General features: G+C 41.4%; 1 pseudogene; it reads right to left on the bottom strand.

The window, feature by feature from the left end:
* Positions 1 to 2,402: 2,402 nt before the first annotated feature.
* On the bottom strand, positions 2,403 to 3,787 carry LOC101050751 (kelch-like protein 12 pseudogene; annotated as a pseudogene).
* Between the last annotated feature and the right edge of the window lie 4,149 nt (positions 3,788 to 7,936).

Below are 7,936 nucleotides of genomic sequence, written 5' to 3'. Positions count from 1 at the left end.
GAATGCTTACACGCTGTTGGGCTGGGAATGTAACTTAGTCCATTCAATATGGAAAGCTGTTTGAAAATTTCTCAAATAACTTAAAACAGAATTACTATTAGACCTAGCAATCCCATTACTGGATATACATATATATATATATATATATATATATATATATATATATATATACTCAAAAGGAAACACATCCTTCTATCAAAAAGACACATAAAATCATATGTTCATCACACCGCTATTTACAATAACAAAGACAGGGAATTAACCTGGGTACCCATCAATGGTGGATTGGATTTTAAAATATGGTATAAATATACCAGAAAATACTATGCAGCCACAAAAAGGGTAAAATGTTATTTACAGCAACATGGACACAGCTGGAGGCCATAATTCCAAGCAAGATTAATGTAGGAACAGAAAACCAAATACTTCATACTCACACTTATAAGTGTGAGTTAAACATTAGATATTCATGGACATGAAGATAGGAACAATAAACGCTGGGGCTAACTAGAGCAGGGAGTGGGGCAAGGGTTGAAAATCTGTTGGATACTGTGCTCACTACTTGGGTGATGGAATAATTTGTACCCCAAACTTCAGCATCACACATTATATTTATACAACAAATTTGCACACTTATCACTGAAAGTGAAACAAAAGTTGAGAAATACAAATAAATTACCAAATAAATATTCCAAAAGGGATTTTTAACCTCTTTATTTTAGCATTGTCTTTGTTCTGTCTAATATAAAACCACCATATTTTATCAAACCTAAATTTCATTGTAATGGGTAGTAAATCACTCCATTATTTTTGTAACACTAAAAAAGTAAAAGCTCTGCCAGTTACATTTTGACAGGGTGTTAATTTTAAGATGCATGCTGATTTCCAAGATGTGAGAAAATCCATAGCTTAAAGTAATTTCCCCCATGTGATGGTGAGTACTAAAGGGCATTTGAGACCATTGAATTTATATATATATATTTAAATACAAAGGAAATTAACTCTGTAGATCAACATGATTTAGGGAAAAATGGAGAAATGGAATTTCAGAGCAAAGGTTGTTTAAGTTTCCACATTCCCACGAAACAAGAACTTCCCTCCATGACACAGAGGAACATTGAATGATAGCTCAGGAATGTTGATAGCGGAGGTACTGAAACTGACAAAAGGGTTTTGGTTGTCCTTGATTATTCTGTCCTGTGATGAATAAAATATATGCTAAAGAGCAAGTAAGGGAAACTTACGGTGGAAAAAGACAAAATATACCAAACACAGCAATACAAACCACTCCTTGGCAGAAGTTTACTCCTAAAAGAATGGGGCACTAATCAAGTGGCTGAACTACTAGGCTACTGTCACTCCCAGGCCATCCCCAAATAAATAATATGGAAGCGTAACTGTGCAGTAGTATTTGATTCGACAAACCAAGGCTTTCACTGCCATTCAAGGCAAACATTGCCATGGCTAGATGAACCCTGGTAGAGAATAAGACCACTTTAGAATCACAGGTATTTCTAGTTTATCCCCAATTATGCTGAACTCTCACATTGATGCCATCTTCTCTTATCCCAACAGTTTTTCACTCTGTTAATGCTGCCTCCAGTGCCAAAACAGGTAACATTCTACCTTAGAAAGACCTTGGGGGGATAAAAAGATCCTTCAAATGATACACCCTTCTCAGCCTTCCAGGTCATGTAATACTTAAGTGTTGTTCTAGATTCACTCACATTCCATCAAATTCAGTTGATTAACTTATCCTAACTTCAGTTCTGACATGCCAAACATGTCCCCAACAAGAAATGTCAGATATGTCTCTCTCTCTTGCCCCTAAAGTTTTGTGGGGCTCTCCCTTCTGTTTCCCTCTAGAATGGAACTGTGTTGTCCTTAGCTACCTGTATATTAGAAAAGGTATCTGTTCCTGGAAAAAAAAAAAAAAAAAAACAAAACAAAAAAAAAAAAAAAAAAACGATACAAATTTTACCAAGTCTACTTAAACTGGTATCCTTCCAATCATCTAGGCTGGATATTGCCCACATCTAGTAGGCTATACTCATCTTCATTCTCTGCAACATATGAGGCACAACATACATAAAGTACACTAAGCACTGGTAAGTTAGAAACAACCGGAAAGTGCTCCTCAAGGCAGTGGGAGAGGCCATCTAGTCTCTCACATCCATTCAATCTGCACTCTTTTCCCTGGAGTATCTGTTACTCACCCTTCCCAGGAACAACAACCAGGACATAGGGGTGTATGTTTCAAATAAATACAATCATCACTGCACTGGTGCCTGTAATCACTCTGTGCACATAGTGAGAAACAGATATTCTGGAAAGAATTCTTGACTCTCCCACTAGCTGTCCACTGGACTGGTTGCTAGCTCTGGATGGTGCTCCAACAATGGTTACTTCTTGCAGAGAACGCGCACACCAGCGTCATAGCATTGGGTTCCCATGGATGTCATGACTTCCCAGCTGTCGACGATAGGGTCATAACATTCAATGCTACTTAGCAGGGAATTACCATCATATGCTGCAATTGCATGGAGTCTCTTCCGAAGCACTGTGGCCACTACATACCATGGTGGAGTGGTCATACTGGTGACAGTTATCCAGGAATCAGTGCAAATGTTTTATGCTTCAATGGAAGAAAGGTAAGTTGTACCATCAAATCGCCACACCACATAAACATGGTCATTCAGCAAGGCTACTCCTGCACTAGAATGCTTGGTGGCCATTGGTGTAACAGCAGTCCAATGTCCTGTACAAGAGTCGTATTTCTCAATTGAATTTAAGATATTCAAGCCAGTATATCCTCCTAGACAGTAGATCATTCTGCTGGCCACTACAAGTCTGGCACCTTCTGAGGCTGTCTGCATATTTCCCAGCATAGTCCACTGGTCAGTGTTTGGATCATACTGCTCCATACTGAAGTGACACCTGCTTCCATCAAAGCTTCCAGAGACATAGATCATATCTCCCAGGGTGGTGGCTCCAATAAGACCTTGTCGGACATTCACAGGGGCCACAGAATACCAGACCCCATCCTCATCTGCTGTGTAGTCTAGACATTCCACTGAACTAAGGTGGGAACAGCCGTCATAGCCACCAATGACATAGAATCGGTCATTCAGGGACACTGAGGCCACATAACGTCTCTTACAAGTGATGTTTGGCAAAAAGATCCACTCCTGACTCGAGGTCATATTTCTCTACCACGTCAATGAGAGACTGCTGGCTTCTGAAACCCCTAACTACCAAAAGCACTTCATTGGCCCCTAAGCCAGCCCTTGTCCTGGGTCCCTTCATTTGACTCTGAAGTTCAAGCCTCAGATGAAACTTTCATGCTTCATCAGCCAGATCCCTGCATTGCAAACTACAGTGGATGAAAAGATCAGCACCTATTATATCCGTGAAATACCTGGGGGTTAGAGGGAGCATCCATACATCCTGTAGCAGGTTAGGCAAGGATTCTTCCCGCTCTTTCTTGGCATGCTTCACCCAGTTGATGCCATCCTCAAAGACCGGCTCTTCAGAATCCACCTGAATTTCTTCACACTTGATTAGCTTTTCCACCTCTCCTTGACTCAGAAGAATGAACTTCCTCATGCTGTACCACTTCAGTAAAATGCTTCTGGCTAAAAACCGCAGCTGTTTTCATCAGGTCAGCACAATTGTGGGCTCCAGCAAAATCCGTAATGCCCAGGCAGTTAGAAGGGTCCAACTGACTTTCTGATTTGACTTGTTCAACTTTGGCTCTTCTGAATACTTGGTACAATTCCTGGCCCATATATGGTTCATAAGAGTTAAACAAATATTCGTTGAATTAAACGGAACAGTTCTCCATCTTTGCTCATTTTGCCACAGTTCCTAACATCGTATCTCAAAGACAGGATATTTCATAGAATGAGAATTTTATCATCTGTTTCAGAATTCTGTATAGTATAATGAAATGAATCTACAAAGAGTCAACATCAACAAAAATCTTATATTACTCTTTTCATTTATCCTAACCTGAGCACTTAAAGTGTGGAGGATCTTCCACAATATGTTTCACATATGCTTGTATTCATGCCATGAATTGCTTTTTAACACATTTATATGAAAATCAATACCTCTCTTAAAAAGTTAATGTTTAGGTATATGTGGTACTAAAAATAATTTCAAAAATAAAAAAAATCGGTGAAAGATATATTGGGGAGGTCCATACTAGATTTGGACAATGCATGTTACACTGGAAAGTACAGAACAAATTAGTTGGCTACGTGAGTACATGCCCAAATACTTAAATTTAATTTCATCAAGTGTCTTTGTCTGTGTTCTGCTGCTACCTCAGAACCCTAGACACTAGGTAACTTGAAGAAAAATTATTTATTTGACTCAAAATTCTGAAGGCTTGGAAGTCAAGAGCATAGGGCCAGTGTCTTGTGAGGACCTTTGTGCTACATCATCCTAGGACAGAAGGCAGAAAGTGGAAAGGCAAGGAAAACTACCAGAGAGAGAAGTGAATCTGACTCTTTTTTTTTTTTTTTTTTTTTTTTTTTTTTTTTTTTTGAGGTAGGGTCTCACTCTTTAACTCAGGCTGGAGTGTAGTGGTGCAATCATGACTCACGGCAGTCTTGATCTCATTGGCTAAAGCAATCCTACAATCTCAACCTCCTGAGAAGCTGGGACCACAGGCACAAGCCACACAGCTGACTAGTTTTTAAATTTTTTGTAAAGATGGAGTCTCACTCTGTCACTCACTTTGGTATAAAACATCTGGGCTCAAGTGATCCTTCCACCTCAGCTTTCCAAAGTGCTGGGATTACAAGAGAGAGCCACAGAACCTGGAAGCTAATTCTTTTATAAAGGACCCACACCAGCACTAACTAACTCACTCCCACAATAATAGCCTTAGTCCATTCATGAGGGCAGAGCCTTTATAGTCTAATCATTTGATAAAGGTCCTATCTTTTAATATTGTCCTAGGATCCTTGGGGTGTTGTTTCAAGAACCACAAACCTCTGTGGTCAGCGGCACCTTCTGTCTGAGTATTGCTTGCTTCCACTGGGCTTGTTCCACCCACTCAGCTTGACAGGCTGCACTTAGGTTGTGCTCCCAGCCCAGATCCCATATCTGTCAAGTGCAATCCAGGCATGGAGCAACAAGGGGTGTGTAGGCAACGGAGCATGGGTTCCAGCCAGTGAGCACAGTCAGGCATGCTGTCTGCAGGGTGGGCAGCTCCAGGTGTTGACACAGATGCTGGCTCCATTTGAGGCTGTCGCTGGACCAGATGTACAGGACATGGCTTCCACTGTGAGCACCCATGTCTACATGAGGGGAATGTGGTAGCGCCTGGAAGCTTGGAGAGGGAAGGAACCGAAGAGCTCCAAAGAGGGTGTCACAGCCCAAGCTCTGGGAATCCCTAGGTCTGGGATCCCTGAAGGGTCCCACAGAACTTCTCTCCATCTCGCTGCCCACAGTGTGGTGAGGGTTGGGGAGGGTGTTCACCCTTGTTTGTGTTACAGCTCTTTCAGTTCTGCCGTTCAGTGGGTCCCGAGTTCTTGTCCCACATACAGGAAGAATAAGATATGTGGACAACTGAAGGGTAAGCAAGGTTGAGAGGAGCTTCATTGAGCAGCAGGACAGCTCTTAGGAGACCCAAAGTGGTGGCTCCTTTCCCCAGGTTGTCCCAGTGAGTGGCCAGTTGTCAGTGGAGAGGAGACATGTGGTGGGTAGCTCCTTTCCGCAGGCGGGTCTGCAATCCCCAGCTGAGAAGAGAACTGAAGTGCATAGCTTCTATCTGCAGGTAGGTTGGCAGGTTGTCCTGACATCTGTCTGAATCTGGCTGAGTGTGTGTGTCAGGGGGTACTAACTGGTTCATGGCTGTCCCAAAGTGCATGGCGATTGGTCCATGGGTGGCCATGGGTGAGCTCCCAAAAGCACCGTAAATTCTCTTTCCAGGCTTTGGACTCCGCCCATAACTGACAGCCTGGCCCCGAGGCTTTAGGCTATCCCTGGCTGGAAGATGGGGCTTCACCTAGACCGTTCCTCTCTGTGCAGGAACCTGTCTGCCTCCTGCCACCATCAACATGTCATACACAGCACTCTGGTTGTTTGGGCCAAGAAGTGCCTCTTGGACCATGCCAAACTGCTCTAAGCCTCCCCTTGGCCTCCCCTTCATGCTCATCAGCACCAAAAGTCTGGAGGGGGCTAAGGAAGCAGGGGATTGACGTTGTCAGCATTACCTGGAGCATGTGCAACCCCAGATGGGTCATGACAGCACCCGAGCTTGGCTTTAACTTTGCTACACAATTGAAGTGGGCATTGAGAGTAGGGAGAGGCCCGGCAATGGGAATAGGCACTTCAGAGCCAGCAGGGGCAGGGGTCTTCCTGTCCACAAGTACAGGGATGCTTGGGTCGGCAGCCAGGGCCTGGCAGCTGTAGGTACATCCAGGAAGGTGGGGCTCCTGCCCCACCTACTTGGAAGTGAGTGGGGCTCCCACGTGTTCTCATCTTTTGCCAGGCCCATGGAGCACACAGCCCTGGGGGAAACTCCCCTGCTGCAGCTGGTATTCTCGAAGAGGCTGCTCCAGATGGGCTGCCACTCCCATCAATACCATCACAATGGCAATTAAATTTCAACGTGAGTTTTGGAGAGGACGTTCAAACCGCAACAGCAAATAATGAAACAGAAACCATTGAGTTAATGAAGATAATGAGGGGGAAAAGGTGTTTTGGTTTTCTAAATAACTACTTAAACTCTTGTGGATCACTAATTAATGATCCAATTATAAATGGAATAAAGAAAGTTGAATAATTAATTCATAAGCAAAAATGAATGGAATTAAATAGAATGAAACTGGATAGTCTGAGAAATCTTCAGTAAAATATTTTATCTGTATTTAAATGCCCTGGTTTCCTAGAGTTATTCTCATAGTTTGATAGTTACACACACACTCACACACACACACACAAATATTTTTCAGTGACTCCAAAAATAGTTCATGCAAATTTAAACCCTTCTGCCACAGATATGTTCAATAAAGTATTAATAAATAAAAATAATATACTTGTGTGATGACAAGATTCAGTATTAGAATGCACTGTAGAACCATTTAAATACAGCTTCTTCTCTGGCATTTTGTTTCTAGATGCTGCTTTCTGAAAGTCTTCTAAAATACACACAAATTTGGCTAGCATCCACATGGAAAATCCTTTTTCACTGTTTCATAAATAACAAAGCCATTGCATTTTCAACTATATAAAGAGGTACATTCTGAAAGTAATGACTACAAGTGATGGTTGATGGGTTAGTTTGGGATACCTGGGAGATCCTTGGTTAATATTTACAAGTCTTTTCATAAACACAAATTAGGGAGGATTGAGAAACCGCAGATGGAAGATATAACCCTGGATTTCTCAAGAGAATGTTGTCCAATGGTGTATTTACTAATATAAAACATGAGTAAAGCCTTTTATGGAAACAAATGAATTATTTGTTAATGTTTGTGTGTATTACTGAATATATAAAGGCATGGTGGTAGGCTAGTATTTGTTAAACCTAAAAATCATGAATCTTAAATATTATTTCATATATATACAATTAATGGTCAAAGGGCAATGACTCAGAAGACACTTGAACACTTGTCACATAAGCATTCATTTGAGGCTATTTTCACTGTCTTCAACAAAACTGACAAGCAAATGTTATCAATAGAATGTCAGAAATAAAAACAGAATGTTTACTGAAATCTTATCTAAAATGTGTGTATAATTCTATAATTCTAATGTTTGCAGAATTATGCCTCATTATTATGGCTCTATGTAAAATTTTTCAAGCACTTTCACCGCAAGGCCATGTAGCTAGCTCTTCCATTATGCAAGGAAAATTGCATGTGAGTTATCAGTCTTTCAACCCAAAATATGTGAACACAGCTGGACTATTTTAGTTGGC

The sequence above is a fragment of the Saimiri boliviensis genome, chromosome 3 (genome assembly GCF_048565385.1).
Source record: "Saimiri boliviensis isolate mSaiBol1 chromosome 3, mSaiBol1.pri, whole genome shotgun sequence".
In the NCBI taxonomy this organism is placed as follows: domain Eukaryota; kingdom Metazoa; phylum Chordata; class Mammalia; order Primates; family Cebidae; genus Saimiri; species Saimiri boliviensis.
The sequence above is the reverse complement of the archived record's forward strand: the minus strand, read 5'-3'. Positions and strand labels throughout refer to the sequence as shown.